An 11,038-nucleotide genomic window follows, 5' to 3' on the forward strand; every position below is an offset into this window, starting at 1 on the left:
TAATAATGCTGCCACCAGTTTAGGCAAAATGTCCATGGAGGACATGATGAAGAAACTATTAAAGGGAGTTGAGGCAACCAATTCTGAGGTGACTACTATGAAGAGCGGTATATCTTCCATGAGTCAACTAGTAAATTCACACTCAATTGCTGGTAAATAACTGGAGCAGTAGATAAGCCAATTATCCGCAGCATTTAACCAAAGACAGAATAGGACTCTACCATGTGATATAGTTCAGAACCCGAATATTGATGGATCGTGTATGGTTATTACCACTAAGAATGGTAAGATGTTATCTAGTCCAAGATTGGGAGCATCCTCTTATACTGATGCGGTCGAAATGGATTGGAAGATGGTTAATGAATCTTCAGTAGTACCTATGGAGTTGGGAAGTTTGAAAAAGAAAAGCGTGGAAGTGGAACAACTACCTAAGCCGAAGCATGTTAGTGATGTGGAGCAAGACATAAGAAATGAGGTAAAAGTTGCTCTAGTTGAAATCCCAAGGCCACCACCCCCATTTCCATAATGATTAAAAAAGAAAGAAGATGAAGGCAAGTTTAACAAATTCATGGTTGTGTTGAAGAAATTGACAGTGAGCGTGCCTTTAGTTGAAACACTTGAGTAGATGCCAGGATATGCTAAATTTATGAAAGATCTTATGATGAAGAAAAGAGCGGTAAGCTATGAACCGATCGATAATATCCATCATTATAGTGCTATTTCTACAAGGTCATCGGTACAGAAGAAAGTAGACCCAAGAGAATTCACCATCCCTTGTACGATTGGGTCTCTGGATTTTGCTAAGGCCTTATATGATATGGGAGCTACATCAATCTGATAACACTAGCTATTTATAAGAAGTTGGGTTTGGGAAACCCCACATCCACAAACATGTGACTTGTTGGCAGATAGATTGGTGAAAAGGCCGGTTGGGATTCTACATGATGTACTTGTAAAAATTGGCAATTTTATATTTTCTGCCGATTTTGTAATTCTTAATTGTGAAGTGGACTTTGAAGTATCTATAATTTTAGGCAGGCCATTCTTAGCTACTGGGAGAGTATTGGTTGACCTGGAATTAAATGAGTTTAAATTTAAGCTCAATGAGAAAGAGGTTAGTTTTGAAGTATGTAAATCCATGAAACAATAAAAAGATATGAGTGTCTTTTCAATTATTGATGTATTCTATGAAAATGAGCGAGATGTACCAGTTAAGAATAGACCTATTGTGGAGACCATAACTGGTTTGGTTGAACTTACAAGCAAGGATGTGAGTAACTTCAAAGTGGCTGGACTTGGAATAAAGCATTTTCTTGATCCGACAAATAAGGTACAAATGGTATCATCGATGTATCTTGATGAAGTCTGAGTAGTCAAGATAATCGAGTCATGCCGCGACGTTAAATCAGGCGCTGCATGAGAGGAAATCTATGATTTTATTTTTATTTTATTATGTTAAATAAAAATACAAGAATAAGAGTCGAGCCACGATCAAAACTACGGTGCTTGGTGGGAGGCAACCTATCCTTCTAATCATTTTTAGTTATTTTTTATTAAGTGTAGGTTCATGAAGTACTAAGGAGGTGATTGGTACCAAATTTGGTTTGGAATTAAGCCATATCAATGGTGGTAAGTTAGGAGTAATAGTGGCATTACAGGTAAGTTGGAGTAGTCAAATGTTAAGGCTCGAGTCACGACTTGTGTTAGAGTTGTGACCTAAATTATGTTAATCCGCCTACCAAAGTTTCGCGGTGCAACTTTATTTTGTGATTTTCAAGGATGTTTGTAATGGTAGCATCAGCCCGATCTCGAAGCCCACCACTGACCTTGATGGGGGTGTGAGGGTGAAGCCCCCATGGTATGGACCTTTCTTAATGCTTTATATGAACAATGGGGTGCATGGTATCCAAGTTTAAGTGTACTATAGGGTGTGTGGTGTCCAAGTTTACATAGGCCACGGCAAAGGTGTTGCCTAAGACATAGCCTAAGCCCACTATCTCAAGTAGGCATTACCATGTGTGGCACACACCTTAACTTGTGCAACATCTTATGTGGCGTACACCTTAATGTTGGCAATAGCTTGTGCGTCGCACACCCAACCTCACACCCTCATTTTTTTACTTGTACGATACCTTGGGTGGCGCATACTTAAACTTCTGTGATTACAGATGCGCTGCACACTTACCTTTGTGAAATAACATGTACGTCGCACACCATACCGCATAGGCTTACTGTTTCATATGTGCGATGACCAATGCGGCGCACACTTAAACTTGTGTGATAACTTGTGCGCCACACACCCTTCCAATTTTAGCATATATCCATCTTTGAATTGGGTCAACCTGACTCGGATTTCATTCTTTCAATAGACTCCACACCCTAAATTCCCAAATTCATCCTTATTTTACCCCTAAGCCATACAAGATTTTCTCCTCACCATTCTCTTTGTCCTTAAAGATTACTCTTTGCTTAACAATCTTAAGAATTTCCCCCTTCCTTCCTCAATCTTCCTTCTTCAAGGTAAGCTTTACTTTCTTAACCCTTAGTTATTTTGACCTTTTGTTATAGTTAATTGATTTCTTGAGGATTATGAATTAAATTCTTTCCATGTTTATGTTAAAGAAGGATTTTGAATATCTTGGGAAGATAAGCACCATTGTTATAGTACTTGAGCTTGTACATGTGAGTGAATTGTTCACAACCAGCATGGTAGTTGTGTAACCATTAGTTTCCATCTTATTGTGTTGAACATAATGTTGAGAAAATCGTGTGAAAGTGATGGTGTTCTATATATCTTTATATGATTAAAGTTGTAGGGCATGATTTTGTTCAAAAAATGATTCATTGAATTAGAATTGGGGAAATTGAAGTGAGTGAACTGTATTATGACTAATGTTGGTGCACCATATCAAAGTGTATATCGGCGAAGTCTGAGTACCCGATAATAACACTTAATTGGTTTTTACTAATAAATTAAGTGTGGGGTGGTGACTTCACCATTTTTATCTTAATTATAGTTAGTTTCATTATGCGTGGCTGACATAGGTGATATGATGAATACAAGAAAAATGGCTCCGATATGATCTCTATGCAGGTTGTATGACTCCTAATGTGGATGAAGAGTACTACTAGCCAGGTTCTTTAGCTTATTATTTGCACTGGGGGCAGTGCCTAGATTAAGTGTAGGGTGGCTGGTTACTTTGCTGCTTGTTTGTAAGAAATTAGTATCTTCTCCTTATTATACTTCTGTGATAGGATTAATTATTTTGTTTATTTTGTTTCTTGTTAGATGTTTGTTTGATTTAGTCGTAGTTAGGTGTTTTTCTCAATGATGGATGGATGATGACCGTCTTAAGAGAAAATTAGTCATTTGCTACATATAAATGTTCTTGTGGATCACATGGTATTATAGCATAAGTATGTGATGGATCATTACGTTTGAAACACCTAGGCTCTAGTTGTGACTCTTGTTTTGATTGTTGGTTTTAGTTGAATTCATTTAATTATTGGGTCGAGAATCTATAATGCTCCTAATTGAGTTGACCATGTGCCATGAGTGTGTAAGACTATTGTATATTCCTTATTGTAACTGATGCTAGAACTTGCCTGGTGTGTGCAAAGCAAAATAAAGATTGTGAGTTTAGGAGATGATTTAGGCATTTGTTTGACAGCTATTGTTCATGCCTTCTTTTGACCTACCTTTGCACATTATCTTAGCTATCCCCATTGAGCCTTTAGCTTGTTATTTTGCTAGCCTCATATGTAGCCTGGTCTGTTCTTTAATAGACCGTAATTTGATCCAAAAGCTCCTAAGCGCTTTAATGTAAAATCAATTTGAGTTAGTAGTTTGACAATAAGAGGAAAAAGGTAAAATTGATGCCATAAAGTCTAGTTATTGGAGTGTGAAATTGATGTGGTTGGGAGTAGCAAAAATTGTTGAAAAAAGTTCCAAATTTTATCCCGGGGATGTTACAATGAACCTGTTTTGGCCCTGGTCCTTCTTGGACATTGTGCACCTCAACTAAGGCAAATCGCTTAAGTTGAGGGTGGCTATCATAGAGGTGCATAATGTGAAATGGGTGCAAAAATAATTTATATATATATATATATATATATATATATATATATATATTTGAAAGGGTTGCATACTCCCACCATAGTGTTATTAATTGAGTTTAAAGAGATTGGGTGAAAACAAAGATATAGATAGATGAAAGTGGTGTAAATTGATTGTTAGAAATTGGTCTTAGTTGCATAATGTAGTGTATTAACGCGCTTAGGGAGGATAGTCACTATTTCTAGCCAAAATAGTTCCTACCCGTCCTTTAGCTTGCATTACAACCCGTAAAAGATCTATTTGATCCTAATCTTAGCATTTTGATATTAGTGGAACATTACACTAAGGGCAAGCATATGGTCATCAGTTGTAATTTGAGAATTCTTTGTTAGAGTGAGTGCAACTTGATTCTTATACCCATATTGTTAGAATATTGCATGATAGTGAGTGATTATGGGTAACTTTCTTGTTGTAAGGGAACATGGTTGATGAAGATTGGGTAATTTATATGATTTCTTTGCTTAAACAGTATGCATAAATTTGCCAACTTAATGAGTCTATTCTTGAGGGTAGGTTGTCTCTAGTAATGATTAATGAATCAACTTCTTGTTCATAATTGTTGTGTGAGCCTCTTTGGGCCTCTTGTGTTTCCTTCGTGGGTGTTAAAACTTGTGTATTATGCATAAATGAGTGTTGTTCAAGGATGAACAAAGCTTTAAGTATGGAGGTAGATAGAGACATGATGGAACTACGGATTGCGGATGACAAATCACACAAGAGAAAAGTAGCTTATTGGACAAAATGTGGCACCTAGAAACTATGTCCAAAACTAATTTGTCATTTATAATTAGTTCAGGGACTTAAAAGGCAATTATGAGAGAAAAGATTATTAAAAAGACTTGATGCTGAATTTTTATCATTATTCATTATTTTGTATTATTTTGGATTGGAGAGTGGCAACTTAGCACTGAGGGAAAAAACATGCAACTTCATCTTCTTCACCAAGATTGTGTTCACTTTTTGGTATGATAAATATTTGTATTGTGATTCCCGTTTTATTCATGAGTAGCTAAGTTTATTAGTTAGGATTATGGAGGCCTTGTAACATACAATCTATTACTTTGGATTTTTGAATTCATCATGTATTGATCTTCTTACATCATACTCTCTTTGTTTATCTTGTATTCTCGTGTTTGCAAACATAGAGGATGTGCCTTAAAACTCAACTTGTTAGATAGAAAGGTTGAGGTTAAGAAAAGAGAGTAGCGACAAGAAAATAGGATTTCCAACCCCTATTTCATATGTCAATGCCTTAACAGGATTAACTACTTGGAGTTTTCTTATAGTTTTTGTAAACACTTTTGATTCGAGAGAACTAAAGTGAATTAGTCCTTGATGGTTGAGAAACACTAGGATTATGTTATTAAATACAATACATTTCTCTGTAAGCATGATACATGTATGAATTCGTAAAGCCCATAGTTAGAAAGTATTAAAAACTACAAGGTGGACATAACCCTATCTTGCTATTTCTCTGAATTTGAATACTACTACACATATTTCATCTTGTTAAACTGAAACCATTAATTTGTGAACTGAATCAAATTCCCCTTTTTTGTTTTACGGAAACGAATGATTAAAACTTAACTAATCTGCATACAACTTAATTAGCACCATATTCCCTTTGGGATTCGACCCCAACTACTTACTCTCTCATAAGAGAGGTGTAATTTGGGTGTATCAGGTACCTACTGTGAGCAATGAATAATAAAGACGCTGTAATAACAAAATAAGGAAGTAAATGCGAAAACTATCATAAGGTTCAAATCTAAAAATAATACTGTATATGGAAATCTGAATGCTGGAAAATAACTGTCTGAGAACACTCTAGTCTGATAAGCCTCTAAACTGTCTGAAATATAGAGTTGATGGAAAAAATCCCCAACTAACTCTGACTGACTACTAAAATAACTGAAATTCTAAAAATAATCATGTCCTTAAAATATGAGGACTCACCACTACGTTGTCTGCTGAGAAGATGTACTACTGAGGATGCTCTGGGGCCGTATGTCTGAACCTATGATATAAGACATCATAGTGCAAAAAACATGCGTCAGTACTTTGAATATACTAGTATGCTCAATGAGGTAGGCTGAAATACATGGGTTCATGATGCATGATTAATACTAACTGAATAATATGAATATGCCTGAATGGGAGTACATGCATAATACGTAGACTGTAATTGAAATAGTGATGATACTAGATACTGAGTCTGAATATTAACTTACTGATATCTGAGTTTACTGATACTGTATTACTAATTATCTGGATGACCGTATCTGACAGTCCTAAAGTCTGTACAACTATACTGAGTTTCGTACTGAGCTGAGTGACTATATCTGATAGTACTAAATCTGTAGAACTGAACTGAGTTCTAATCTGAGAATGAATCTGAAACTAAGACTGTGGAAGGTAATCATATAATTACCATGCCCTTTTATTTTAATAGATTTTGGGGTCCAACCTATAACCCCAGTTGGAAGGGTGTCAGTACCGTGCCCCGGGTAATGACAACTGAAGAGATACCCTCATCTGGCCGGTACTCTAATGAGAATGGTGGAATCCTCAACAGACAGGTTAAAACACCTCATCAACCCTTGAATGGTAGGTTTGATGTCTCAACCTATGTTGTCTATGTAGTTTTAGAACACAAGGATTGTTTCTAAGAATCACACCCTCTACTGGCAGGTGAGTCCCCATCCTTGGATTCACTCGGTGCTGAATCATACTCCCAACTGAATAGACACTGAACTGATTTCCTAGTTAATACTAGGCTTGACTGAACTGTTAATTTTGTGTTTTTTGGGTGAATGGAGGTGGGGAAATTGACCCATTTACTCTCATAACCCGTAACTGAAATTTGCTGAACTGGGTTGTCCCTTATGTCATAACCCCTACTTGGGTTGACTACCTATCGAGATGCGAAACCTAGCTGGGTTGACTGGGCCTCGCAATGCGGGGCCATCGTGATCCCTCAATGTTTTTAGCATCCAAACTCACCCTTATGCTAGTCGGAAAAACCCGAAACTCACTCGAGATGGCCTATAAGTGACCCTGATCATGAATCAATTTGAAAATTGACAAAATAAGGTCGGAAAGGTCGTGAACTAGGATTTCCAAACTACAAAGGTTAAAGTGACTCTAAGTATAAATACTTAGCTAAAATTTCTAAGTCTAGGACCCCTTAGTAGGCTTTAAAATACTGAGTCAAGATTAGAATTTTGTGGGGTCTTATAATATCTCCCCCTTGGGAACATTCATCCTCGAATGAGGCTGACTAAGCTAAGATTACTGATGTACTGAACTTATTTACTGGACATGAACAATGAAACATGATTGAAACTACTGCTATACTGAGTTTTTCATATTGAACATACATATCTGAATGTAATGAATACATGACTGAATATACTAATAAACTGGGATTGTATACTGAATATGCATATTTGAATGCAATGAATACATGACTAATTATACTAATAAACTGGGGTTGTATACTAAATATGCATATCTAAATGTATTTAATACATGATAGAAAATAATTCATGAATGCATGACTGAATATGCAACGTTAACTGATACCAAGTTTTGCAAGGGAATTCTGAGTAAGTTTTAAGTAAAACAGTTACCTTGAGTTAAGTCTGAGTGGGTAGAGAAGAGGTAAGGGTAATTGGTCCGCATATCTACTTCTTCTTCCTAAGTAGCTCTATAACAGACTAATTCTGCCAAAGAACATTGACTAGAGGGACTTCTTTGTTCCTCAGTCTACGAATCTAATAGTCAAGGATTTTGGATGGAACCTCTTCATAAGAGAGACTTTTCTGAACGTCTATGCCCTCTATCGGGACTACGGCTACTGGGTCACCTATGCATTTCTTTAGCAAGGAGACATGAAACACTGGATGGACTGAAGCTTGATCTGAAGGCAACTCAAGCTCGTAAGCTACCTTTCCAATACGGCTGAGAATTCAGTAAGGACCGACATATCGAGGATTGAGTTTCCCTTCTTCCCAAACCTCTTCACTCCTTTCATATGAGAGATTTTTAAATACACATAGTCACCAATATCGAATTCGAGATCCTTTCTACGCACGTCTGCATACAATTTATGTCGGCTCTGAGCTATCTTAAGCCTTTCTATGATAAACTAAACTTTTTCTAAGGCATCAAATACAAGGTCAGGCCCTATCACTGTGACCTCACCTACTTCAAACCAACCAATAGGAGATCTACATCTCTTCTTATAAAGTACCTCAAATAGAGTTATTTGAATTCTAGAATGATAACTGTTGTTATATGTGAACTCAATCAAAGGCAAGTGATTATCCCAACTATCTTTAAAATCAATTGCACATGCTCGCAGCATATCTTCTAAAGTCTAGATAGTCCTTTTTTCCTGACCATCTGTCTGAGGATAAAAAGCGGTACTGAGGTAAACTCGGGTACCAAGATCCTTTTGGAACGCCTTCTAGAAATGATAGGTGAACTGGTACCTCGATTTGAGACAATGGACAATGGAACACCATGCAATCTGACTAATTCCCTGATATAGAGTTTGGCGTAATCCTCAGCTGAATAAGAGGTATGGACTGGTAGAAAATAAACCGATTTGGTCATTCTATCTACAATGATCCAAACTAAATCATGCTGATAACGAGTACGAGGCAAACCTATCACAAAGTCCATGTTCACATCTTCCCACTTCCAAGTAGGAATGCTGAACTCTTACATGGACCCACTAGGTTTCTGATGCTCAATCTTAACCTGCTGACATGTAGAGTACCTAGCTACAAACATTGCAATGTCTCTCTTCATCCCACTACACTAATAAGTTTCTCTAAAATTGCAATACATCTTTGTGGCCCCTGGATAAATAGAGTAACGCGCACTATGCACCTCTGCAAGAATTTGCTGCCTCAAGTCATCTACACTCGACATATACAGATGACCTTGAAAACGCAATACACCATCTCCCACTTGGGAGAAAACCTCTACCTTTTGATCATTGACTGACTCTTTCAAATTAACTAAACTGGATGTCTATCCTATTTTCCCTGTACTTCGGAAACTAGAAATGATTCTAAACTATTCTGAACCCACATACTACCTTCTACTGAGTTGACTAAGCGGACATCTAGTCGGCTAAGTTGATGAACTTCCTAATATAACTTCTTCTTACTGTCCTCAACATGAGCAACACTACCCATAGACAGCTTACTGAGAGCATCAGCCACTACATTGGCCTTGCCTGGATGGTATAGCACACTCATGTTATAATCTTTCAACAACTCTAACCACCTTCTCTGACAAAGGTTAAGATCTTTCTGGGAGAATATATACTGCAAGCTCTTATAGTCTGTGAACACATCAACATGCACCCCATACAAGTAATGCCTCCAAAATTTTAACTACTGCTAACTCAATATCGTGAGTAGGATAGTTCTTCTCATGGAGTTTAAGCTGTCTAAAGGCATAGGCTATGACCTTACCTCTCTGCATGAGAACACAACCCAAACCTACTTTGGATGCATCACAGTACACAACAAATCTATCAAAACCATCTGGTAGGGTCAAAATTGGAGTTGTAGTTAGTTGAGTCTTCAACTCCTGAAAACTCTTCTCACAAGAATTTGACCACTGAATTTGACCTTTTTTTAAGTCAATCTGGACATAGGGGATGCAATTGATGAAAATCCCTCAACAAACCATCGGTAATAGCCAGCCAAACCCAAATTCGACTGGAAACTATATGGCCGAGGAAAGTTACTGACCTTAACCAAAATAGCACTTACTGAATATGGTGAATAACTGATGGTTTCTAAGAGTCTGCAATACTATTTTGAGATAGACTGCGTGATCATGTTCATTGAGGGAGTAAACAAGGATATCATTTATAAAGACTATGACAAATATGTCCAAGTATTGCTTGAACACACGGTTCATCAAGTCCATGAAAGCTGTTAGGGCATTAGTAAGACCAAAGGACATGAATATGAATTCGAAGTGACCATACCAAGTTCTGAAGAATATTTTTGGGATGTCACATTCCCTGACTCTGAGCTGATGATATCCCGATCTGAGGTCTATTTTAGAGAAATAGCTGGCACCCTGAATTTGGTCAAACAAGTCATCAATTTTGGGAAGTAGATACTTGTTCTTGACTGTAACTCTGTTTAACTGGCGGTAGTCAATGCACATTCTGAGAGAACCATCTTTCTTTCGCATGAATAGAACTGGTGTGCCCTAAGGGGACACACTGGGTCTGATGAATCCCTTATCTAAGAGATCCTTTAACTACTCTTTAATTCTCTGAGTTCTATTAGAGACATTTTGTATAGAGAAATAGAGATAGGTTGAGCATCTAGAAGAAGATCAATTCTTAAATAAATTTCCCTTTTGGGAGGGACTACAGGAAGATCTTTGAGAAACACCTCTAGGAATTTGTAAGCTACTGACACTGATTCAAGAGTAGGGGTTTCTGATCTGGAGTCCTGGACTCAAACAAGATGGTAGAAACACCTCTTAGATATCATTTTTCTAGCCTAAAGGTAAGAAATAAGCTGACCCCTCAATGTTGAAGTACTACCCCTCCACTCTAGGACGGGTTCATTCAAAAATTAAAACTGAAAAATTTTGTTTCTGCACTCGACTGAGGCTTAGTAAGAATGAAGCCAATCCATGCCAAGAAGAACAATAATATAGGCCTTAACCATATGGGCCCTCCACTCTAGACAAGTCCATCTATGTGCCCTGCGTCTGCAGCCTTTTTTGCTTTTTACTATTTGAACCATGAGTAAGCCACATCCTATAACTGATATGAAGCTAGCTTAGTACTCTCACTAGCCATCACCCCCATAATATCAGTAACTTTCTGCATCTGATCAATAAATTCTTGAGGGTCCTCATTTGACTTAGACC

This window comes from Capsicum annuum, chromosome 5 (genome assembly GCF_002878395.1).
Source record: "Capsicum annuum cultivar UCD-10X-F1 chromosome 5, UCD10Xv1.1, whole genome shotgun sequence".
Taxonomy (NCBI): Eukaryota; Viridiplantae; Streptophyta; class Magnoliopsida; order Solanales; family Solanaceae; genus Capsicum; species Capsicum annuum.